This window comes from Chrysemys picta, chromosome 1, assembly GCF_011386835.1.
Source record: "Chrysemys picta bellii isolate R12L10 chromosome 1, ASM1138683v2, whole genome shotgun sequence".
Lineage (NCBI taxonomy): Eukaryota > Metazoa > Chordata > Testudines > Emydidae > Chrysemys > Chrysemys picta.
In genome coordinates this window covers 264,769,696-264,796,962 of record NC_088791.1, presented here as the reverse complement: position 1 = coordinate 264,796,962, position 27,267 = coordinate 264,769,696, and the positions used below count along the sequence as shown (strand labels likewise).

Genomic DNA, 27,267 nt, shown 5'->3' with positions numbered 1-27,267 from the left:
TAAAATGGTAGAGATAGAGAGAGTATCTAATATTGCAGCTGTCCATACTACAGTAGCTGCAAGCTTTCATTATGTTATTTTAATTGACTTGGACAACCACATTCACAATATTCTTTGGCAACTGGCAATTTATCAAAGAAGGACAGGAATATTTATGAAATAGTTTGTGACAGACCCAGACCAGTGGGGTACAGGAGTCTGGTAGAGGGCAAATATACTGGTCACTGGATGAGTAGTTGTCTGTTCCCTGAGTGACCAGAGCAGAGGCTGCACTAGAGTAATCAGGAACCTGCTAGAACCAGTTAAGGCAGGCAGGCTAATTAGGACACCTGGAGCCAATTAAGAAGAAGCTGCTAGAATCAATTAAGGCAGGCTAATCAGGGCACCTGGGTTTTAAAAAGGAGCTCACTTCAGTTAGTGGTGTGAGTGGGAGGAGCTGGGAGCAAGAAGCTGAGAGTGTGTACTGCTGGAGGACTGAGGAGCACAAGTGTTATCAGACACCAGGAGGAAGGTCCTGTGGTGAGAATAAGGAAGGTGTTTGGAGGAGGCCATGGGGAAGTAGCCCAGGGAGTTATAGCTGTCATGCAGCTGTTACAGGAGGCATTATAGACAGCTGCAGTCCACAGGGCCCTGGGCTGGAACCTGGAATAGAGGGTGGGCCTGGGTTTCCCCCAAACCTCCCAATTGATCTGGACTGTGGGTTTTTCCAGAGGGGAAGGCCTCTGGGCTGTTCTGCAACCCACATGGTGAATCTCTGAGGCAAGAAAATCTGCCAATAAGCGCAGGACCCACCAAGATAGAGGAACTTTGTCACAAGTTGTTCCAATGTGTGGTTGCAGTCAAAAGCCTCATAGTTCTTGTGAGTGCCTTGATTACCATGTGTACTGTTGACACCAGGAAATATTGTGTGGTGTTTTGTGTCCCTGTATCATCAGTAAATGAAGGGTATTTCATGGTTTTATTGGTAATATTACTTGCAGTGGTACTTCTTCAGACATATAGTATCAGGAATAACAGGATGGCAAAAAACCCCTCACTTTATTTAATTAATTTATGATGAAACTTCATGAACCCAGCGAAATCACTTAACATAGGATCCAAAGACATTAACTAGTAAAGCCGAGTCTGCCAGATAAGCCATGACTCCAGAACATTAGCAGGGCCATAGTAGGTCGGACCAATGGTCCACCTAGCCCAGTATTCTGCCTTCTGACAGTGGCCAGTGCCAGATAATTCAGAGAGAAGAACAGAATAGGACAATTAAGAATGATCCATCCCCTGTGGTCCAGTCCCAGCTTCCGGCAGTTGGAGGATTAGGGAAACACAGAGCATAGGGTTGCATCCCTGACCATCTTGGCTACTAGCCATAACTTATCTAATACTTTTTTGAACCCAGTTATACTTTTGGTTCTGACAACATCCCATGGTAATGAATTTCATAGGTTGACTGTGCATTGTGTGAAAAAGTGCTTCCCTTTGTTTGTTTTAAATATGCCACCTATTCATTTCCTTGGGTGATCCCAGTCTTGTTATCTGAAGGGGTAAATAACACTTCCTTGTTCACTTTCTCCATGCCTTTCATGATTCTTTGTCATCTCTTTTTCTAAGATGAACAGTTCCAGTCTTTTTATTCTCTCCTCATATGTAAGCTGTTCCATCCTTCTTGTTTTGTTGCCCTTTTCTGCACTTTTTCTAATTCTAATATATTGTTTTTTGAGATGAGATGACCAGAACTGCACACAGTGTTCAAGGTATGGGCATATCATGAATATACAGAGTGGCATTATGATATTTTCTGTTTTGTTATCTATGCCTTTTCTAATGATTCCTAGCATTCTGTTAGGGTTTTGTTTTATTTTTGTTGATGTTGCACATTGTGTGGATGTTCAGAGTACAATCCACAATGACTACATGGTAACATCTAATTTACCCATAATTTTGTATGTATAATTGGGAATATTTTTTTCCAACATGCATGACTTTGCATTTATCAGCATTCAATTTCATCTACCAATTTGTCACCCAGTCACACATTTTAGTGCCTACTCTTTGTAACTCTTCACAATCAGCTTTGTAATTAACAATTTTGAGTAATTTTATATCATCTTCAAATTTTGCCACCTCACTGTTTACATGTTTTCCATATCATTTATGAATATGATGAACTGCACAGGTCCAAGAACAGATCCTTGGGGGACCCCACTATTTACCTCTCTCCATTGTGAAAAATGACCTTTTATTCTTATCCTTTAACCAGTTACTGATCCAGGAGAGGGTCTTCCTTCTTATCACCTGACTTTACATTGCTTAAGAGCCTTTAGTGAGGGACTTATCAAAGGCTTTCTGAAAGTCCAAGTACATCATAATGACTGGATCAACCTTGTCCACATTCTTGTTGCCACCCTCAGTGAATTCTAGTAGATTCATGAGGCATGGTTTCCCATTACAAACAATGTGTTGACTCTTCCCCAACATATCTTATTTATCTATGTGACTGATAATTCAGTTCTGTACTACCATTTCAACCAATTTTCCTAGTACTGAAATTGAGCTTACCAGCCTGTAATTGCATGATCACCTCTGGAGCCTTTTTTTAAAAAAATGAGTTACATTAGCTTCCCTCTAGTCATCTGGAACAGAGGCTGATTTAAGTGAGAGATTACATACTACAGTTTGTAGCTCTGCAATTTCATATATTTAAATTCATTCAAAACTCTTGGGGGAATATCATCTGATCCTGGTGACTTATTACTGTCAAATTTATCAATTTGTTACAAAACTTCCTCTATTTCCACCTTAGTCTGGGACAAGCCTTTAGATTAGTCACCGAAGAAGAATGGCTCACATGTGGCGGTCTTCCCCATATCCTCTGAAGTGACAACTCATGCAAATAATTCATTTAGCTTCTTCCCAAAGGCCTTGTCTTCCTTGAGTGCTCTGTTAGCACCTTGCTCATCCCGAGACCCCACTGACTATTTGGCAGGCTTTCTGTTCCTGATGTATTTTTAAAAAATATTTTTTTTGTGTCTTTTGCTAGTTGCTCTTCAAATTCTTTTTTTTGGCCTGCCTAATTATAATTTTACACTTGACTTGCCAGAGTTTGTGCTCCTTTCTATTTTCCTCACTCATATTTTTAAAGAATGTCTTTTTGCCACTAATCACCTCTTTTCCTCTGCAATAGAAGATTCTGTAATATATAAGCAGTGACAGGAAAAAAAACCTGATTGGGAATCAAGAAGTGGGAGGGAAGTAATTTTCCTGAACCTTAAGAAAGTTTTGAGCTCAGTTAGGTGTTTGAACTGAGGTTAGAATCTAATAGGCAGGAACAGGGAAAGGGATGGACTTTGAAGCCTTAAGGAAGGAATACTTAGAGTAGGGTTATTTTAGGGATGGTTAATGCTTGCTTTGATTCACATCTTGTGGGCATCAGGAGTGAGTCTGTAGAATGAAGAAAAGGGAGAGAATGTAGAGAAGGTAGCAAACCAGGAAGGATATAATGTGCATAAAATTTCAGAGGCAAGTTTTTGGTTATTGGATAGTATTCAGCTGAAAAAATTTCAAAATATATGGCTATGTGCAACCTCAATCAGCATCTGATGAACAGGACTACTTGAATTCAGAGGACATTAAGGGGGAAGGGAAATTGTTGTCATACCATCCCCTGCATGGAATACTTATTTTGTCATTCTGAGGCTTAAATTGATTGATTGATTGAATATTCCCTACTCTTATTTCTAGGGTATGTGCTTGAGATTGCACAAGGGCTTAGTTTAGCATAGCCAGAACAATCTTTTCCAATCTCCCTCCAAAATGGACCAGCTGCAGAAGGGAGAAATAAACTATCATCAATAGCACTGCCTTGATCAATGTGTAAAAAGGGCCTATTTGATAGAGCACTGGGCTTGCCAGTCCTCCCGGGTTGTCCTGGAGTCTCCAGGAATTAAAGATTAATCTTTAATTAAAGATTATGTCTTGTGATAAAACCTCCAGGAACAAGTCCAACCAAAACTGGCAACTTTACAAAGCACATAAATGTAAAACAAGCTCCTCTGCTCCACTATTGCTATGGTCACCATGTAACTGTTTCTGTTTATTTCATCTTTAAATCACTAAGGACACTGCTGTCTGAGATTGACAGTCCTTCACATTAGTTTTACAGCAGATTGTTGTAGAGCAGATGCACAGAGTGGCTCTGATTGAAAGCTCATTGAAGTCAAGTGGAGTCATTTCATTGACTACAGTGGCATTTGGATCAGGCCCCTTGCAGCTCAATAAGTGGCCTGATATTTTTGAAATTTGTAGAATGCACAATTTCAGTGAAATGTACATATATGTATGTCCTTTGCTGCATCAGAGCTTGGAGAAAGGAATTTCTCTTAAAACATGCATGATAGACATGGTCATTGAAGAAAAATAGCAAAGAGAAAATACTTGTTTGATTCTTATTGAGGGAAAGTGTGGTTGTGCCTCATAAATTGGATATAATGTATAAAAATAATTCAGCCATGGTGAAAATGACCCATATAACACTGTCAAGGTCAGTGATCCCTAGAGGGATCTGCTGACTAAGTGCTGATCACACTAGTTAACATTGCCTATGGGAAGCTTTAACGTATGCACCTAATTTTTTTTCAAGTGAAAAAATGAAACACATAACTTGCTAACAGTAGTTGGACTTATTCCTTTCTTAAATTTTCTGTTTCCTTTTGTCTTTTACCTTGCAGTTACTTCTCAGTGTGAGAGAAAAGATCCTTTGAAGTTATGTCAGTTCATCTCACAGCTCAGCACAAAACCCAGAAGCAACCAACCACAGACAGATATTATTTTGTTTATTATGAATGATTGTTTGCATAAGGATGGGAGAAAATTCAGTGTAACTCTTCTTCCCACCCACCCCATATTTTTAAAATCTTTGATCATTTTAACATTTTTAAATTAACCCCCCAAAAAAACTTTTATCAATGCAATTTCACATCCTCCGCCCCATATGCAACTATAATCTCATACATGCACTTTTTGATGTATTAGCCTTGAACATAGAAATTCACTTAAGGTCCATACAGATTAGTTTATAAAGACACACTTTGTCATACTGAGTATCTAGATGCTGGGTGGAATGGTGTGTTATGGAGATATTTTTATGTATGTCAAGTTATAAATGTAAACCAGGGTTTGACAGAGCTCTCTCCTGTCCTCTGATTAAAGCAGGAAAATACCTCAGGAGCAGACCATATTCTCATATAGGCACACCTGCAGAGCTGAAGACCTGGGCATCCTTCAATGGCAATGCCATGCACACCATTCACCAGAAACTAGTAACAATAATGGATTAATTTACAATGTATATGTTGTCTTAATACTTGGAAATAAAGTTTAATATTGCCTTTCTTTCCATCAGTGATGTAATTAGGCCAAGATTCTTGCAGCAGTTTGGCTTAATTATGTCATTTTGCCTTTTCACATGACTATACCAAACTATAAAAAGGTAAAGATGGGAATAATTTGGCATTTTGCCAAAACCAGAACTCTTTAACTCGCTAAGGCCTTTATTTAGCAAGGTAGTAAAGCAGGTGGATAACTGACTTTAATGGGGCTAAGCTGGTGGGTATAGTTAAGTATGTACTTAAATACATTGCTTAATCAGGGCCCAAGGACCTTTTTTCCAGAAAGGTGCTGAGTACCTTCTGCCCCATGAGAATGCTATTTGGAGTTCAGGGTGTTCAGTACTTGGCTGTTTCCCAAAAGCTGCAAGAAAATTAAATCAGCTCCCACACACACGTTCAAACTGTTTAGATATTATTCAGAAAAATGGTAAAAAATAATTTAAAAAATCTTAAATTTATCTCAAAAGCTTTGAATTTGGACACACAAAATGGGAAAAATCTAGTGTATGTATAAATAAAGAGAATTTTTTTAAGAGTTAACCAAACATTTGCCTTAAAAGAAATGCATTATGAACAGATAATTTAGGATTTACCTGACCAGTCAGTGAATGTTTGCATCACAAAAATATTTTAATTAAGATTCAGAGTAGCAGCCGTGTTAGTCTGTATCCGCAAAAAGAAGAACGGGAGGACTTGTGGCACCTTAGAGACTAACAAATTTATTAGAGCATAAGCTTTCGTGGACTACAGCCCACTTCTTCGGATGCATCCGAAGAAGTGGGCTGTAGTCCACGAAAGCTTATGCTCTAATAAATTTGTTAGTCTCTAAGGTGCCACAAGTCCTCCCGTTCTTCTTTTTAATTAAGATGTAACATTATATTGCATTAGGATATCCTGGGAGGGGAAAAAAGTGCAGAAAAGGTAATCTGATCTAAGAGCTATCAAATGTGAGTTCCTTATCCTAAACTTCAAAGCCCTTAATAATTTTGCATCTGCTGTCTTGACTGTCCTTGTCTCTTTTTCACATTGTCCCCCTCAATTTTCTTCACTTTGTCAGTGATGCCACAATCCATACTTTCTCCCATGCTTCTATTACATATAGCGAGTCCATCAGATCTGTAAGGCCACTGTCCTTTTCTTCTCCAAATCTCTCCTCAAGACCACTTCTGCTCTGTTGTCCATAAGAAAATCTGCCAATTAAGCTGATAAGAACAAATATAACTTAGAGAATTTTTCACTTGACCACAGCTCAAAGAGCTGATAAGTAAGTAGAGGTAGATGGGGACAACTGACATTTTTATTTGTAATAATAATGAGAACATGTGTAAGTGTCTATACTTATACCTCACATATATATGCATTTTTCATCCATCTCCTTATATCCTTTGTATGTTATTCCTTTTAAGGTAAGGTCCAGCACCCATGAAAAACAATAGGTTCTTCCCATTGACTTCTATGGACACTGTATAAGGGGCTATGATTTTAAGTTATTTGGTCAGGAACCATGTCTTCATAATATAGCTGCTTTAAAATAAAAGTGAGGAATTTCACACTTTTTCCCCCTTTGTTAAATTTTGAATTCTGAAAACCTTCCATAAGTAGGGTGGTAAGTCCCAAGCACCGACATGACCGTATCACACCAATGTTTCTCACCTTGATAAGTGCCTATCCAACAATGCCTGCTCTGGGAAACAAACACCAGGTTTCAACTCTTATTAAGCAGTTGACTTTAATCTGTGAAAAAGGGGATGGAAGCTTTGTTGCTCATTCTCAGGGGAACTGATAAACTTCTGATTTTTGTAGTGAATGGCAGACACTACACAGATGAAAAGTGATGAATTACATATCATCATCGTGTTACTATTATGCCTCTGGCATTTAGGGCAGTGACAAAGCTCCTCCACTCCTGTCTGTTTCTGGCAAGTGTTTCAATGGTTCCCCAGCTGTGCCCCAGGTTTTTCAGCTCAGCTTCCACAGCTCTTCATCATGTTGTTCTCGGGCGGCCTCATTTTCACTTGCCTTCAGGTGTCCATCTTATTGCTACTCTGGTGATGGAATCAGTTTCCATCTGAAGCATATGACCAACCATCTCCTGACGATGATGCTCAGATCCACTTGGCTGTACTGTATCAATAGATCTTGGTTTGAGATTTTTCTGGGCCAAAAGATATGGAGGATTTTTCTGAGGCAGATTGTATGGAATGAAGACAGTTTGGACATGTCATACTTTCTCATTCCCCAGCATTCTGCACTATAAAGTAGTGTTGAAAGTACACTAAATCTTGAGTTTAGTTTTGGTGTTGTATTGAATTACATATATTATTTTATTATTCATATAATTATTACTAATAAAATTGCTGTCCTTGAGATACCATGTAACCATCACAAGTATGTGCAAATACATGCTGCAAAACAGATCAGAAACTTTTGATGACATCTAGATGATTTTTTAGGCTCTCTCTGTACAGACATTCCGGTGGGGAATCGAATTAACTGCAATCATAAACATACAGTGTGCTCACTTCACTAAACACCTTTTTTTATATAAAACCAACCACAACTAAATTAGCAAAAAAGGTTGACAGTAACGTGCATCATGGTTTTTTAGTTTAAAAGATGTATACTTCCTAATTTTGAATTTATATTTTACAGATATCATACATTGTAATTGTATGTTAAATATTGTAATTGTTTAGTTATATAAAATCCTGAATAAAGATTCAAAATAAGAAAATCAGTTGTTTCTGGAGCAAATTTATTGCATATAATCCATTTCACACTCTTAATGGAATAATTAGTCTCCACAGATGCATAGTCATTAGAGGTGCCTGAATACAAGTGATTTTACACATCTGTCAGCTCAGTCACACATCTAAGGCTTAATATAACATTTGGAAATGTATTAATTACACTTTAAGGTAGGCATTGGGTCTGTAAACCAATGAAAATTAATTAATTTCATTATACTATTTCATTCAAAATGTGTGGTTCATTATTTTTGCCTCTGTATATTACAATTTTGAAAGACAAGTCCTATTCCAGAATGAGTATTTTTTTTTTAAAGGAGGATGAAAATTGTTACTTTTTTAATATATGCTTTATTTAGTGAGGTTATCTAGTGGTTAAAGCACAAGCTTAGAAACAGAAACAATATCAAACCAGCCTATCACCTGGCTTGGATACTGGATCACAAATAGCAGACACTGGAAAAAAAATAGTTCACAAGGGATCCTTTGGCTGAAATTTGTTCACAAATATTTGTGAAACAATTTTGAATGGTGAACAAATATGTAAAGACTGCCATTGTGACTGGGTGCCTGGGATGGTCCACACTGAGAATGCCACATTCAGGGAAGACTGTAAGAATACGGGCACACAATCCCCCAAAATTGGTGGTTTATTCTACAGTTAGATTCACCAAGCCAGTAACAAAAAAGCTTCTGCAGTACCACACTGGTTAACCAGAAGCTGAGCACACTCCCTGTTAGGCATTCTAGCACTTGGCTTCTAGCCAGACAAACAAGTCTTATAGAGTGAAAAGTTACTGAAATCCCAATTCACCTAAAAAGCAACAGAAGGTCCTGTGGCACCTTTAAGCCTAACAGAAGTATTAGTCTTAAAGGTTCCACAGGACCCTCTGTTGCTTTTTACAGATTCAGACTAACACGGCTACCCCTCTGATACTTGACACCAATTCACCTAGGTTGTGCTAATCCCAAACAGGAGCGGCGCCAGGGTTTTTAGCGCTCTAGGTGGGGTCCTTCTGCACTCCCAGTCGTCGACGGCAGTTCTGCGGCGGGGAGGGTCCTTCCGCGCTCTCGGTCTTTGGGGCACTGCGGCGGCAGGTCCCGGAGCGAGTGAAGGACCCGCCACAGAATTGCTGCTGAAAACCCAGAGCACGGAAGGACCCCTCGCTACCGAATTGACGCCGAGGGTGGCAAAATGACCCCCCCCCCTCAAATCCTGGTGCTCTAGGCGACCGCCAAAGGATCAGACAGTTAGCCCCAGGTCAATATGTATCTTAGACCTTAACCAAATATCTCATTATCAGCCAATCCTTAGTAAACAAACTAAAGATTTCTTAAGAAAAGAAAAGAAGAGTTATAAATGCATAATAGATCATATACATAAAATGATTGTGATATCCTTATGTCATGTTTGTAGCAATGATGGAATAGACTACTGGCTTGCAAAAGACTCTCTGGTAATTTCCAAAAGATTGGAAGGTCTTAAGTCAATAGTTCAAAATACTACTTTTAGTTGTAAATCTACAGTTCAGATAATTGGATCAGGAAAGAGGCAAAGCACTGATGTCACAGCTTGCAATTTATAGCCCAGCACATGTGCATGGAAACAACAAGGAGTCTGGTGGCATGGAAAGTTACTAGATCAATATGGAGTCCAAGGGCACATGAACATGGAAAGTTACTGGTAAAAGATGTACTTTAGAGACTAACAAATTTATTTGAGCATAAGCTTTCATGGGCTACAGCCCACTTCATCGGATGCATAGAATGGAACACACGGAAAGAAGATATTTATACATACAGAGAACATGAAAGGGTGGAAGTAGCCATGCCAACCGTAAGAGCCAATCAATTGAGATGAACTATCATCAGCAGGAGAAAAAAAACTTTTGAAGTGATAATCAAGATGACCCATAGGTGCGAGGATAATTTAACATGGGGAAATAGATTCAATTAGTGTAATGACCCAACCATTCCCAGTCTGTTTAAACCTGTTAATTGTATCTAAATTTCATATTAATTAAAGTTCAGCAGTCTCTCTTTGGAGTCTGTTTTTGAAGTTTTTTTGTTGCAAAATTGCCACCTTCAAGTCTGTCACTGAGTGGTTAGAGAGGTTGAAGTGTTCTCCCACTGGTTTTTGAATGTTATGATTCCTGATGTCAGATTTGTGTCCATTTATTCGTTTGCGTAGAGATTGTCCGGTTTGGCCAATGTATATGGCAGAGGGGCACTGCTGGCACATGATGGCATATATCACGTTGGTAGATGTGCAGGTGAATGAGCCCCTGATGGTGTGGCTGATGTGATTAGGTCCTATGATGGTGTTACTTGAATAGATATGTGGACAGCATCACTTACCCCATAACCTAAGCCGTGCTGAACACAACACCATCAACAGCCTCAGGAACAACTCTGATATCATAATCAAAAAGGCTGACAAAGGAGATGCTGTTGTCATCATGAATAAATTGGAATATGAACAAGAGGCTGCTAGGCAGCTCTCTAACTCCACATTCTAAAGGCCATTATTCTCTGATCCCACTGAGGATTACCTAAAGAAACTACACCATCTGCTCAAGAAACTCCCTGAAAAAGCACAGGAACAAATCTGTACAGACACATGCCTAGGACCCCGACCAGGTGTATTCTGTTTGCTACCCAAGATCCATAAACCTGGAAATCCTGGACGCCCCATCATCTCAAGCATTGGCACCCTAACAGCAGGATTGTATGGCTATGTGGACTCTCTCCTCAGGCCCTACGCTACCAGTATTCCCAGCTATCTTTGAAACACCACTGACTTCCTGAGGAAACTACAATCCATCAGTGATCTTACAGAAAACACCATCCTGGCCACTGTGGATATAGAAGCCCTCTACACCAACATTCCACACAAAGATGGACTACAAGCCATCAGGAATAGTATCCCCGATAATATCACGGCAAACCTGGTGGCTGAACTTTGTGACTTTGTCCTCACGCACAACTATTTCACATTTGGGGACAATATATACTTTCAAGTCAGCGGCACTGCTATGGGTATCCGCATGGCCCCACAGTAGGCCAAAATTGTTATGACTGACTTAGAACAACGCTTTCTTGGCTCTCGTCCCCTAACGCCCCTACTCTACTTGCGCTACATTGATGACATCATCATCTGGACCCATGGAAAAGAAGCCGTCGAGGAATTCCACCATGATTTTAACAATTTCCACCCCACCATCAACCTCAGGCTAGACCAATCCACACAAGTGGTCCATTTCCTAGCCACTACTGTACTAATAAGTGATGGTCACATAAACACCACCCTATACCGGAAACCTACTGGCCGCTATACTTACCTACATGCCTCCAGCTTCCATCCAGGACACACCACACAATCCATTGTCTACAGCCAAGCTCTAAGATACAACCACATTTGTTTCAGTCCCTCAGACAGAGATAAACACCTACAAGATCTCTATCAAGCATTCTTGAAACTACAATACCCACCTGCTGAAGTGAAAAAAACAGATTGACAGAACCAGAAGAGTACCCAGAAGTCACCTACGATAGGACAAGCCAAACAAAGAAAATAACAGAACGCCACTAGCCGTCACCTTCAGCCCCAACTAAAACCTCTCCAGCGCATCATCAAAGATCTACAACCTATCCTGAAAGATGATCCCTCACTCTCACAGATCTTGGGAAACAGGCCAGTCCTCGCTTACAGACAGTCTCCTAACCTGAAGCAAATGCTCTCCAGCAACCGCACCTATCCTTGCAACAAACCCCGATGCCAACTCTGTCTACATATCTATTCAAGTGACACCACAAAAGCTTATGCTCAAATAAATTTCTAAGTCTCTAAGGTGCCACAAGTACTCCTGTTCTTTTTGCGGATACAGACTAACACAGCTGCTATTCTGAAACCTGGTAAAAGATGGAGTCTTCAGTCACATATCCTCATCCTTGAATGGTTTGCTGAATCTCAGGTGCAGCCATGGGGCCCACACTGTCTGAAGCATTGACAGGACAGGCTTAGTATTTTCAATGACCCATTGTGAGCTGGGTGTCCTTAATGGGCCATCAACACATAGCTGTCAGTCCCTGTTGTAAATATACCTGGGGAGTGTCATCCAGAAACACAACAAATGTTTGAAATACAAATCCATAGACAATATTTATAACTTCAGATACAAAGATGATACATGTATATAAACAAGATAATCATTCTTTGTAATTCACAACTTTTCTATTGATACCATATGACATACTTTGTACAAGGTGTATTGAAATTGTGTAACAGTGGTAACAACAGTGATCTAAATGACCACCTTTCTTACACACAGCATCACAACCATCTCTTTTCATGCAGTTTGCAAACAGGGCAAAAAACACTATGGACACAGCCTTGTAATTGAATTAATGTGGGTGGATCCTGTCTGACCCCTATTGAAATTAATAGCTTGGCTTTGCCTCATGATCTAATCTTGACTTTTTTCCTAGTGCAGGTGCAGGGTAACACCTTGTAGTTCAATTTAGCATGTCAAGTTGCATCCTAATTTTCTGCTTGACCAGTGCTAGGTGTCTACCTGTTTGGATCTGATTGCAGGACTGAGGCCTCAATTTGTATTTTCCATATATAAGCACATAATAAATATGCAATGTGCAGAGCAATTGCTTTAAGCATATCTTTGCAGGACACATTTCATTCAGTGCACATAGACTCTTGTTACTATGTATCTTGAAAATTATTCTGCCGTCCGAAAATGTCATCCATATACAATTATTTGCACTGTTGTTATAGCCATGTTGATCCCAGGATATGACAGAGAAAGAAGGTGATTGAGAATATATTTTACTGGACCAACTTCTGTCCTTCTAGATGTATACAGAGCTCTTCTTCAGGTCTGGGAAATGCTCTCAGAGTGTCACAGTTGGGTCATGGAAGACTTTTCTTCAATGTTTCTGGATAAGCATAGAAATAATCATGTTTATCTATATTTGAAGTGATGTACATGAAGGGCCAGACTAGTGCTGGTGCTCAGATACTCTGGTAATAGAAGCCTTATAGGAACCTTAGAGAGATTTACTTTGCCTGGTTTAAAGAGGTGGAAATTGTGCCTTTCTGTTGCAGAGAGAGCACACTGTTATTTTACCAACATTTTGAAAAAAAAATAATAATGTACTGTTGGATGATAAAATTTAAAGAGTTCATCCTTCCAGATATAAAATTTATCAGGCATGATTAATCCGCCTTAGAAGCAGGAGATGAGCAGTTTGCTCCCTTTGTGACTACAGGCACAACCTTGATTTAAGGGGGGATTTGCCTTATTCACAGAGGTAGTATCATTGATTTAAATGGGATTAGTCTCATGAGCAAGGCAAGTAGGATTTGGCTCTTAGTATTTCTAGCCTGGCCAAATAATGATAACTATCTGCAAGTAATTGAAGATTTTGAACATTAAGAGATCTACTATTTCACTTTCAGTTATGTTTGTGCAGGCCCTTTGAAGTCACTGATGAAACACAGGACAGAATTCAAGGGAGCATAGTCCCCAATGTAATCATGTTTTTAAGCATGTGAATAACTAAGTTTGACTTCGGTTGGACATAGTGCACGATGCTTAAAAACTTTGTTGAACTGGGGCCATAACTAGTAGCAATGTGTGAAACTGAGGGGAAAAGGCTATGGCTAAATATGAGGAAATTTCTAATGAAGTTGATATCTATGATTTTATGATAGCAAAGCATTAATTCCATTATATAAGTCATTTCAAAATGGATTGGAGGAAGCAGTGAAGAATACTGACATACAGTAATCAGCAATCCTGCGCAGGCAGCGGAATGGACTGGGAGACCCAATACAGTAGGTCTTTTTCATCTCTAAATTCTCTGACATAGTAACATAATTACAATTATGAATAATTACATAATGTATAATTAAAATTATGTATAATTGCAAGTGCGTATGTGTAATTACAATTATGTGTAATTACATAATTATAATAACATTCATATTTCTGAAGATCTAGCATCAGTTCAACTGCGCTAAATTCTGTTCCTTTACTGAGTAGAAGAAAGGGGGAAAAGAGTGCAGTTATCATGCTGGTGTCTATGAAACAAGCTCCAGGATATAAATCCAAACTGCCTCCATTTTCAAAACTATAAAAAGAAAATAAACACTGAATATCACAGGATTGATTTTTATACATTAGTAAATAGGTAGAAGATAACTCTGACTAGTGCAGTGGGAAAATGAAGGGGAAATGTTTTTGAAATGTAATCGAGTATTTCCATTAATTTGCTTAAGGCTATTTCATACATGTGGAATTTTGGCTTTCCACAGATTTTCAATGCCATGACTAACTTAGGCCTGGTCCACACTAACCCCCCACTTCGGACTAAGGTACGCAAATTCAGCTACGTTGATAACGTAGCTGAATTCGAAGTACCTTAGTCCAAACTTACCGCGGGTCCAGACGCGGCAGGGAGGCTCCCCCGTTGATGCCGCATACTCCTCTCGCCGAGCTGGAGTACCGGCGTCGACGGCAAGCACTTCTGGGATCGATTTATCGCATCTAGACCAGATGCGATAAATCGATCCCAGAACATTGATTGCCTGCCGCCATAATAAAGTTACAGAGATGATGGTTTTCGACAAAAAGGGTCTCAAAAAGCCAGAAAGATCTCAGTATTTATCACCCATATTTAACAACGAAAAGAAAGAAAGAAAGAAAGAAAGAAAGAAAGAAAGAAAGAAAGAAAGAAAGAAATTCATGTGCTAAGGACAACAGACAATTACTAGATAAATCACATAGGAGGTTGGTTTAGAACCCCTTCAACCGCTAAATCATAAAGCACTACCACTTCAGCTAAAGATGTTCTTCCCTAGCCAGCAGTATTTGGGGACATGGGCATATATATAGAGCCATTCTATTACAGTGAATGTCTGTAATGCACCCCACTTAATTAGCAAACAAACAAAACACATTTAGTTTCAATTTTGGCTGCATCAGGAAACACAGTAAAATGTTAAAAAAATTAAAATAAGAATTTATGGGGAAAGAAGTTTATATTTTCCCTACCTTCTTGTTGCCTACCACATCATTTAGTTCATACTTCCCACTTCTTTCCTTTCCATTTCTCTTAATCTCAAAAATTCAAACCTCAGTTTACCTCCATATTACAGCTGAGTATTTGCAATATTCAGTCTTTTATGTATGTCTAAGGAATATATAAAACAATGACAGGCTTATTTGCCAGAGCAAAGAAATTTCTTGCCAAAAATTTATACACATATATTACTGCAACTCCAGTGCCTGATCAAGAAGTGTGGCCTTTTTTATCTATTCTATCTATTTTAAATATGGTTGCCAGCTCATTTCCAACAAATTAATGGGCCTTTGAATCAAAAATATATTTGAAAGTTCCAGAGCTGAGCACAATATGTTTTAGTCCAGGCAGTTTAATTTTTGCAACCACTTACCCTGAGAAAATGTTTAAATTTTCCCTTAGCTGTGTCATTTTTAATAGAAATATTATATAGTTTCAGAAGAGGAGAAACTGAATAAAACCTATAGTACAATAAAATGAAGTATATGCAATAGAAGAGGAAAAACTGAGGAATGAACAGAACAGAAATAAATAGGGAGCTAATCAGTTAAATTAGCCTGGATGAAATAAATAAAATGGCATATAATAACTACAAACATAACTCTCATGGAACTCCACAGGAAGGTCTCTGCTCAGCAGTGGAGCTCCACAGAAGTCGATGGAGCTCCACATGAGTTTGCTGCTGCAGTTTCTGTGGGATCAAGGAAAAGGGATTAGAAACAAATGGTAGAAAAAATTATGCCTGACAACTGATCTACATTTGCAGTCTTTTATCAAGTATGCTTTCTATGAGATTAGAGGATACAGGGCAATCAGGGGCTGCTTCTAAAAATGTTCCTCTTCTGTTGCCAGATTGCTGTCCTGAAGCTGGCAATTCTCTTTCTTCTACTGCCTCTGATTATAATTCTGGTAAACAGGAGTATGACAAATTCCACAGCCCACTCTCGTCTCTTCCTGGATCTTTAGGCTTCTCCTGGGAGCAAGATGACAACCTTCATGCGGTGAACCTGTTACATGTTATTGATTAACATAGCAAATGTTGTCAAAAGGCTACTGAACATCAATTTGTTAATCTCCTGGTATGATTATCATTGTGAAATTTAAGAGCCCTTCTCTTAGATAGCACCAAAAGACCAAATACCTTCACGTGTACCAACTAAATATGGAAAGTTTGTTGCATGCTAAGTATGACAAACATTCAAGAGTTCTCAATGAGGATAACATTGATATTGACTGCTCTACAAGAAACTCATGCTGAAGACTCTGAAAAAGCTGCCAGATACAAAACAAAAGAAGAAAATTATTTTAGCTGTAACATTACATAGTTTATTTGCCAATACATTTATATTAATAGCATTCAGTATTACAACTCCTAATTGCAGTCCAAAGCAGTTTCCAAATCACACATTGGGTTTTCTCTTTTTTATGGATTTTTTGACATACCATTTTTTGACAACCAATTACACACTGGAACTTGTGTCCTTCTTCCTGCCCAACTTTTTTTACATTTTATTTTTTATGCCCACTTTGTAACTTATTTGTAACCTTAGCTGATTGTGCAGATGGTCAGCACAAATTCGCTGGTAAGGGCTTATCTTATTTATTTTACCATTTGTTGTGTCTCTTTGTATCCTCCCTAAAACTTCCAATCACCTGGATGTTTCTACTTTACAACTTTAGAGGTTATAACTCTTGTTAGGGACATTCCTGGGGGGGGGGTCCTTGAAATAATGAGCTTAATCTGCAGCAAAGGAGATTTAGGTTAGATTTGGGCAGGGCGGGAGGGGGGAACTAAAAGGGAAGTTAAGCTCTGGAATAGGCTTCCAAGGGAGGTTGCAGAATCTCAATCATTGGAGGTCTTTAAAAACAGTTTGGACAAACACCTGCTGTCAGGTATGGTCTAGGACGGTTTACTTTGTCCTGCCATAGTGCAGGGGGCTGAATTTGATAAATTCTGGAGGTCCCTTTCAGCCCTACAGCTCTATTCATTCTGTGTTTCAATTATCTTTTATATAGCATTTGTCATGTATAAATCTAAAAGTGCTTTACAATGAAAGGTATGTATCATTGTCCCCATATCCTTGAAGAAACCAAGATACAGAAAGATTAAGCAACTTAAGTCACACAGCAAGTCAGAGGTAGATCTGTGAATAGAACCCAAGTCTACAGATCCTGTCCTGTACACTCCTATCATAGGTGTTGACTTTTGATTTTGCCGGTGGGTGCCCTGCTCCCACTCTGCCCTTGAGGTTCCATCCCCACTCCACCCTCTCCCCCTAGTCCCCGTCCCCGGAGTGCTGCCACATGCCACTTGCTCCTTTCTGCCCCCTCCTGCCTTAAGGGTCAGGTGTGTGTGATTGGGGAGGCTCTGCCAGTTTTGAGGGGCTGACTACCCACCCAGGCTATCTCCCTCCTGCCTCAGTCCCCTGTGGCCAGCCAAGAAGCTGCCTGTGTCCCTGCTTGTCCCCCACCCCCAGCCTGGCTCCCTCTGCCTGGAAAAGGACTTACCTGCATTCTGTCTGCAGTCGGAGCCTGGCTAGGAGTTGCAGCCCCATTTGCTGGATGGGGAACAGTTGATTGGCTACAGCGCAGCAAACAGCTGATGCGGGCTGCGCATGTGAAATAGCTGATTGGCGTCTGCCAACAGCTGATCTCCCTGGTGGATGCTGAGGACCCTGGAGCACACATAGAGGCCGCATCTATGACTGCTATCATGATTCAGGGCTAGCTGTTCTTATGATGCCCCTCTCTATTTCTTTTGGATTGCACCTTCTTTGAAGCCTCATGCTCATGCCTTTGCATCCCTGGAATAGAATCCCACCATTATCACACTCTGAGATCAGGATAGTAAACTGCATTCCCATCCCCCCAACAAACCAACCATGTTCATCCAGCAGAGCCAACTAGATTCCGTCCCTGAGAGTCTTTCTTTCAGGAGTTAAGAGCAGCAGTGAACACAGTGATCCAAATAGCCATCTTAAAATAAAATATTAAGGCTTGTCTGCATTGTGGGGTAATGCTCTCTATAGGGGTGTAACTTCTAAAGCATACTAATATATTGCATATTAATTGGTCCATGTAGACCCTGCTCGCGCACTTTACTACACTGCTATTTGAAAGAGTACTACCTTAAAGCTCACTAGTGAACCTTTAGTGAGCAACAGCAGGGCCTACACAGACTGATAAATGAGCAATAGGTTTTTTCAGTTTAGAAAACATGCCTCCGTAGAGCACATTACCTCACTGTGGAGAGAAGCCCTTATTTAATCTCAATTATAGGAACATAGCATAACCAGAGGAAAGGGTTAGAACAGAAGGCCTACATACGTATCTGACTTACCAAGACTCTGTCCATCTTCCATATGGAGATCCTGGTAGGTCTTTAACTTCTTAGGCTGTCACTAACATGCCACATTTGAGTCACACAGGGCCAATCCCAGGAACAAAGTTGCTTCTGATCTCTGGATTAAAATATTTTTTCTCACAAAGTCACTGGCTAAATATCAAAAACAGTGGTGGGCAACCTGCGGCCCGTGGGCCACACACACGGCCTGTTGGGGTAATCCACTGGTGAGCCGCCAGACAGTCTGTTTACATTTGCACGGCTGCCCACAGCTCGCACCGTTCCAGGCCAATGGGAGCTACGGTAAGCAGCGCAGGCTGTAGGGACGTGCTGGCCGCTGCTTCCTGCAGCTCCCATTGGCTGGGAATGGTGAACTGCTGCCCCTGGGAGCTGCAGGCAGCTGTGCAAATGTAAACAAACTGGTGACCCGCCAGCAGATTACCCTGATGGGCCATGTGCAGCCCGTGGGCCACAGGTTGCCCATCACTGATCTAGAACCAGTGTTTGCTGAAGTGCTAAACCAACTTTTGATAGTAGTAGCCTCTTCTACAGGTACAAGGAGAATATTTTCTTCATTTCAATTTATTCAGCTAGTTCAGTTCAAAGACTAGTTCATTCAAAGTTAGGAACCCAACTGGTCATTGAAAAAGCAGAAATGCCTGTTTTCCTCTTCCATATATAACAGTGAAGAATGATAGGATGACATCTACTAGTTCTAAAATCTTGAAGGACAGAGTGACCAGCTGCAATCAGTTCAATTCACTAACTGCAGATAATACAACTTGGGTTTAATAAATCCATTTTAAATGAAAAAACAACAACAACAACATGTTTTGATTAACATTTTTATGTATCTAGCATAGTTAAGGTAGCTTTTTTTAATTAAATAAAAATAACTAAAAATAAGATGCTGTTTTTGTGTATTTTAATAGAAATCCAGTTTTCATCCAACTAGAGCCAGTCATGAATCATGAGTAAAAAAACAAAGTTGGTTGAGAAAATAAGAAATTCCTCATTTACCATTTTCTAACAATAAAAATTGTAAAATATAGGAATCTGAATAAATTAATTTTAAGCTATATAATTCTTTAAGTGTAGCCTCCCCTGGTTAGAGGTATCAAATTTAGTCTAAAGGCCATACTTAGTTGCAAATCAACAAGTTTTCATGATTACCAACCAATGATAATAAGCCCTTCTTTAGTAAAATAACTAACAAATATAAATGCAAAATAAGATTGCATATGTTTTTAAATCAAGGTTTCCTGTTTGCTGATTTAAATCATGATGAAAATTGGCAATTTAAATCAATCCACCCTGATACAGCACAAAAAAACAACAACTATATATGTAGTTGAAAGCATGGTTTACCTCCTGGTGATGGAGGATGTCGGGATCTGTCCGTAATTCTTATATTTAGCAAAGCAAAAAATGATAAAGAAACAGGCTTTAAACCAGAAGCTAAACTGGGTTCCAACCAGATGCAATAATCTATGGAATGTTGTCTTTGAGCTAGTTGAATAAGCATATGAAAGATGGCTATTAATCATTGCTTAGGGTTTTAGAGACATCAGAGAGCTCAAATCTTATTGCATACAGGTGGCCAGAGAAAACTGATTTGAAAAGTGGGGGTAATGGTCCTTCATCTTGAGGAAGGAGGATTTGATAAAACAGATTGCTGGGCACATTACCTCTGCTGGTCTTTAGACATCAAGCAAAGACAGGAAGGGTGGTTCATTGGTTAGTGTAGAGTCCGCGTCCTTCACAGAACTGTACATTCCTGTTTTGTGTTGATATTTGATTCCTGTTATACATTGCTCTTTAATGGAAAGCTTGGATAAAGATTTTACCACAATCCATTCTCTCTTCAGAAAGGGGTATGTGGTATTATTTGGGAATGTTTAGCACCATTATTTAGTGTGGCCACTAGGGGTCATATAGTAAGGAAGTAAGAGTGTGTAAACAGGAAATAGAGACTGTGTTGCATTCACCCTAATCATGGTGTCCTGGATCGCCGTAATCTCTGCAGTTAGGATGCTAGTTTAAGACCTAGGTTTAATTTTCTGCTTTACCACAGACTTCCTGTGTGACTTTGGACAAGTTAGTTAGGGCTGTTTTTTTCTGCTTTAACTACACCAGCAAAATTAAAGTGGCAGACTCCTCCTCCCCCCACTACCATATGTGGATTGAGTTACACCAGTATAAAAGTCCTTTTACAAGTCTGGCTTATTCTAAGGTTTTAGTAATATAACTATGAACAACAACAAATCATACCTCTAACTACACAGTTATGCAAATAAAACTTTTGAAGTGTAACGGCTGTTAGTCTCTCTCTGCCTCAGTTTTTCATCTGTAACATTGGTGTATGATGACTTTAATGCCTCACAGGTGTGTTGTAAGGATAAATAGTATCTGAGCTTCTCACTTCTGTGGCAATGGGACCATGTAATTACCAAAAGCCAAAGAGTGGTCAGAGAGACAAGATTATTTTTAAGATACCTTTCTTTTTTCCCCCTCTCTGTAACTAAGCTGAAAAAAGCCTTATATAGTTTAGCTACCGAGAAATGTAAATGTGGCTATGATAAACAGTTTGTTTTGTTTAGTTCCATTTTCTCTGTTTTATTAAATCTTGTTTGGGTTAAGATTGCTGCTATATGGGTAATTCACACAGATAGCCTTGGAGAAAAGAGAACCCCATAACTTCAAATGAGAAGGGTGAAAAGTAATGGTTTTCTGGAACTCATACCCCCCTTCTCAGTCCTGCAGTGTTTCCACACAGCAAAGGAAGATTGTGGTAATAACTTGCATACAAATACTTGAGCTAGCTTTATTCAGCTAGCTGGAGTACTAGCCAATGAGGCCATGGCAGCACAGACTTCAGCATGGGATGTACAAGTCCACGTGGAACCTTGAAGAGTTAGTCAGAAAGCTAGCCCGTGCTGAAGCCCACGCTGCCACAATTTCACTGCTACCAGTACTTGAACAAATGAGAGTAAAGCTAGCTGGGGTGTGTGACGTTGTGAAGTCTATGGGGTTTTATAAAAAATATGATAAGTTAATATAATCTCAGGGGGGTTTCTGTGATCCAACCTGTCACAGGGTAACACCCCATGATTGATGGAGAAACACATCCTTGATTAAAGGATCTGGACAGAGGTGTTTACCCACTGAATTGTGTTGGCATCGGGCTATGGCAGGCTAACACAGGAGAAACATTGTTTTTTGTAGAACAAGAGAAGTGATTAGTACCGTTCCAATAACCAAGTCAAAATTAGTAGCTCAAAAGTTTTTTGGTGTTAGTCTGAGTTGTCATCAGTAACCAATGGAAGTGGGCACTGATTTACAGTGGTTCCGAGTTTTCATGTTCTCTATGATGCACTGTTGTTCACACTGTGCATTGTATCTAATCTTCCCAAGATGTAAAAGATGATAGCATCTGTGCTGTTCTGAAAAGGTTCAATGCAAACCATTGTTTTCAGGGTAGGGTAAAGGCTGAAAGTTGTTTTATGGATCAGCAATGAGGTGTTTATTTGGGGCATTACATTCATTCCAGAATTCTTTCCAGTATGCCTCATGATTGAATGAGGACACTTTCAGAGCTTTAGTCCTAACCCAAAAAGGCTTGCAAGATTTCAAGCATGTCTACAAAAAATTCTGAAGATCCTCACAAATTGGTAACTTCAAGTTGGCCAGTGTACAATTTTACTCATGAGCTGTGAGTGTGTCTCTCTGAATTGTGGGTATGGGTAGGTGTGCCAGAGTGAGCAACCATTGAACGGGTATTTATTTTAATGTTCAAGTTCTGTCATTGTGATATTAAGCTGCATGTTCAGAGATTTTATTTGTGATTTCCTACCCAGATTTATGTGCAATATTCAGCAGTTGAGTCTACAAGTTTTAGAGTTGCTGTTCAAAGTGTGTGCACATCTACATCACATGTAGTCCTTGCAAGTTTTTGGACTGGCGTAATCTTTGTTTTTATCTTTTCACATGCGTGTTACAGCTGAGCTTTGAAAAGCAAGCTTTTGTCTAAGGTTACATCCAATCCAAGTACTTCAGATACAGGGCTCATTCCTGATCTAGAAGGTGATTATGAGTGATTCCTTTCCAGATTTACAGTTTAAATGAAAGGCAATTACCAAGGTTTTGGAGGCATTAGCACAGAGCTTCCAATCTTAAAAGTATTCTGCCATTAGCTAGAGATGAGTGAAGAGGATGTCACCAATTGTGGTGAGGTCCTTACCTTGTGCCGCAAGAGTGTTGTGGTTAGCATAAATGAACTTACACAAAATTGTATCAGGTAAGTCACTGATGTCGATAAAAAAATAGTGAAGGAGCCAGCACATATACCTGAGGAAAACCATCACTGAGGGAGTGTGCTTTGCTTATTTACCTATTCAAAAGGTTGCATTGTTTCCAGGAGTCACTTAGTATGATGGCATTTGATGACCCTTGATCAGTAGCTCATATCTCTATCTCACATCATAAGCAGTATTTTTAAATTCCTGTTTTTAAATTTCACTAAAAACTGGCACCAGAGTCATGAATAATGGTGAGAAACTGGTAGCAGCAACTTTGTTCTGGTCTGAAACTGGCCTGTTCTTTTAACAAGATGCCCTCAAAGATAGGGGAGAGATGGGCCAGTAAGACTTTCTCCATTAACTTTCTAGTTGTGGAGAAGAAAGAGGTGGGGTGATAGCTGGTGGCATCATTTGGTGGTTTCCGATGTTTAAGGAGGGATGAAAACTCTCACCCTATGCCAACTTTTTTGGAATCTTCTGCAGCAATGTACAGTAGTGAATAGGTCTGCAAATCATGCTCATCCCATTGGCCCCAAATTCTTAAGGAATTCAGGATAAAAGCTATCTTTGCCAGCAGCTTTCCTTCTTTTAGTCACTATGAAGCCTTTTTTATGTCTTCTACAGAATATGGGGATGATAGTGGTGAAGTGGCAGGAATTTCTTGGACACTTAGAAAGAGCTCTTTCTGAACCTTCTGCCTAGTCAGCTTGTCAGTTTTGGTCTTCAATTTACAGAAAAGATGTGAGGTGACAGCATTAGCTGACGTTTTTGGTTGGTGGTGTTCTACCAGGTCAGCAACTCCAAACCTATGGTGGAGAGCCCAGGTTTTATGACTGGAATTAATGAAATCATGACTCTCCATGACTCATTTCATCTATTTTGGTGATCAGAATTCAATTACTCTATTAATGTTTTTGCTGCATCTTGATCAACTGTTCTTCTCATACTGTTTGAAGAGTGCTTCTGTCTCTTGTTGACAGTGAGGTGTATAGACCTTGAGATGCTCACAGGGAACATGTTTCATGGCAGCTTTGAGAAGAAGGTGAAAAAAGTGATCATAATTTTCTGGGATCGACTTGACATGGTGGACTCCATCTTTAACTTCTGCATCAGATGCAACCCAGTTTACTTTGTGAAAATTTCAGTGTGGTTTCGGTGTTGATACAATCAGAAGTACTCCAAAGCTGACATTTAGTAAAGTGCAGTACTCATAGACTCATAGACTTTAAGGTCAGAAGGGACCATTGTGATCATCTAGTCTGACCTCCCGCATGATGCAGGCCACAAAGCCGTCCCAACCCTTTCCCTTGACTCTGCTGTTGAAGTCCCCAAATCCTGTGGTTTAGAGATTTCAATTAGCAGAGAATCCTCCAGCTAGCGATCCCTGCCCCATGCTGCGGAGGAAGGCGAAAAACCTCCAGGGCCTTTGCCAATCTACCCTGGAGGAAAATTCCTTCCCGACCCCAAATATGGCGATCAGTAGAACCCCGAGCATGTAGGCAAGATTCTCCAGCCAGACTCTCATTGGCCATTATACTATTTACCAGCGATGGCACGCTGTTCCTTTGACGAAACTCACGTTATCCCATTAAACCATTCCCTCCATAAACCTATCTAGCTTAATCTTAAACCAGACAGGTCCGTCGCCCCCACCGTTTCCCTCGGAAGGCTGTTCCAATATTTCACCCCTCTGACGGTCAGAAACCTTCGTCTAATTTCAAGCCTAAACTTCCCCACGGCCAGTTTATATCCATTCGTTCTCGTGTCCACATTAGTACTGAGCTGGAATAATTCCTCCCCCTCCCTAGTATTTATTCCTCTGATATATTTAAAGAGAGCAATCATATCCCCCCTCAGCCTTCGTTTGGTCAGGCTAAACAACCCGAGCTCCTCGAGTCTCCTTTCATACGACAGGTTTTCCATTCCTCTGATCATCCTAGTGGCCCTTCTCTGTACCCGTTCCAGTTTGAGTTCATCTTTTTTAAACATGGGAGACCAGAACTGCACACAATACTCCAAATGTGGTCTCACCAGTGCCTTGTACCACGGAAGCAGCACCTCCTTATCCCTACTAGATATACCTCGCCTAATGCATCCCAAGACCGCATTGGCTTTTTTCACCACCACGTCACATTGTCGACTCATAGTCATCCTGCGGTCTACCAAGACCCCGAGGTCTTTCTCCTCCGCCATTACTTCTAACCAATGCGTCCCCAGCTTGTAACTTAAATTGTTGTTAGTCATCCCTAAATGCATCACCTTACACTTTTCACTATTAAATTTCATCCTATTACTATTACTCCAATTTACAAGGTCATCCAAGTCTCCCTGCAGAATATCCCGATCCTCCTCCGAATTGGCAATACCTCCCAGCTTTGTGTTATCCGCAAACTTTATCAGCCCACTCCTACAATTGGTTCCGAGGTCAGTAATAAATAGATTAAATAAAATGGGTCCCAAAACCGAACCTTGAGGAACTCCACTGGTGACCTCCCTCCAACCTGACAGTTCACCCTTCAATACGACCCGCTGCAGTCTCCCCATTAACCAGTTCCTTATCCACCTCTGGATTTTCATATCGATCCCCATCTTTTCCAATTTAACCAATAATTGCTCGTGCGGTACCGTATCAAACGCTTTACTGAAATCGAGGTATATTAGGTCCACCGCATTTCCCTTATCTAATAAGTCTGTTACTTTCTCAAAGAAGGAGATCAGATTGGTTTGGCACCATCTGCCTTTGGTAAAACCATGTTGTAATTTGTCGCAATTGCCATTGACCTCAAGGTCCTTAACTACTTTCTCCTTCAGAATTTTCTCCAGGACCTTGCACACTACAGATGTTAAACTGACAGGCCTGTAGTTACCCGGGTCACTTTTTTTCCCTTTCTTGAAAATAGGAACCACATTAGCTATTCTCCAGTCCAACAGTACCACTCCCGAGTTTAAAGATTCATTAAAAATTATCGCTAAGGGGCCTGCTATTTCTTGCACCAGTTCCTTCAATATTCTTGGATGAAGATCATCCGGTCCGCCCGACTTAGTCCCGTTAAGGTGTTCAAGTTTGGTTTCTACCTCGGATACGGTAATCCCCCCCTCCAGTATCCCCCCTGTGTCACGCTGCTAATATTCCTAATCCCTTCATTGGCCTCATTGAACACCAATGCAAAATATTCGTTTAGATATTGTGCCATACCTAGATTATCCTTAATCTCCACTCCAGCTATAGTCTTCAGCGGTCCCACTTCTTCTTTCTTTGCTTTCTTCCTATTTATATGGCTGTAAAACCTCTTACTATTGCTTTTAATTCCCCTCGCAAGGTCCAACTCTACACAGCTTTTGGCCTTTCTCACTCCATCTCTACATGCTCTGACCTCAATAAGGTAAGTTTCCTTACTGATCCCTCCCCTCTTCCACTCTTTGTACGCTTTCCGTTTTTTCCTAATCGTCCCTTTGAGACGGTTGCTCATCCAGTTCGGTCTAAATCTCTTGCTTACTAACCGTTTTCCCTTTTTCGGGATACAGGCCTCCGACAGCTCCTGCAGCTTTAATTTAAAATAATCCCAGGCATCTTCTGCCTTTAGATCCATTAATATGTTTGCCCAATCCACTTCCCTTACCAGTCCTCTTAATTTATTAAAATTAGCCTTTTTAAAATTGTAAACCCTAGTCTTTGATTTCATTCTGTTAATCCTCCCATTTAGTTTAACCGAATTAGCTCATGATCACTGGAGCCCAGGTTGTCCCCTACAACCACTTCCTCAACGAGGTCCTCACTACTCACCAAAACCAAATCCAAAATGGCCTCCCCCCTCGTCGGTTCAGCTACTACTTGATGAAGGAATTGATCAGCAAGCACATCTAGGAACATCTGAGCCCTATTATTGCTACTAGCATTTGTTCCCCAATCTATATCTGGGAAGTTAAAGTCCCCCATAATTACACAGTTCCTATTAGTATTTACTTCCCTAAACACATTAAATAGTTCTTTATCCATATCCTGGGTTGATCCCGGCGGTCTATAGCACACCCCAAGCACTATCCCAGGGGAGGCTCTAGTAGTTTTTACCCAGTGTGAGTATTGCCCAGACGGACTCCGTCTTATCTATTCCATCAATTATTATTTCTTTACAGCTTATCTCATTATTCACATACAATGCCACCTCCCCACCTTTACCTTTGTTCCGGTCGTTCCTAAACAGCACATACCCTTCCATACCTGTACTCCAGTCATGACTGCCGTTCCACCACGTTTCAGTTATTCCTACGATATCCGGTTTCATTTCTCGGACCAGGAGCTCCAATTCCTCCATTTTGTTACCTAGGCTTCTCGCATTGGTGTATAAACATCCTAATGTATGCCGTTTAGCCTGTCTCCCATTAGTAATGCAATTTGT

General features: G+C 40.2%; 1 long non-coding RNA gene across 1 annotated transcript; it reads left to right on the top strand.

The window, feature by feature from the left end:
- Window positions 1-427: 427 nt before the first annotated feature.
- LOC101948871 (uncharacterized) lies at window positions 428-5,822 on the top strand. The gene is made up of 2 exons (XR_010597734.1): window positions 428-519; window positions 4,725-5,822. It is a non-coding gene; the product is annotated as an uncharacterized LOC101948871 (long non-coding RNA).
- The last annotated feature ends 21,445 nt before the right edge of the window (window positions 5,823-27,267 follow it).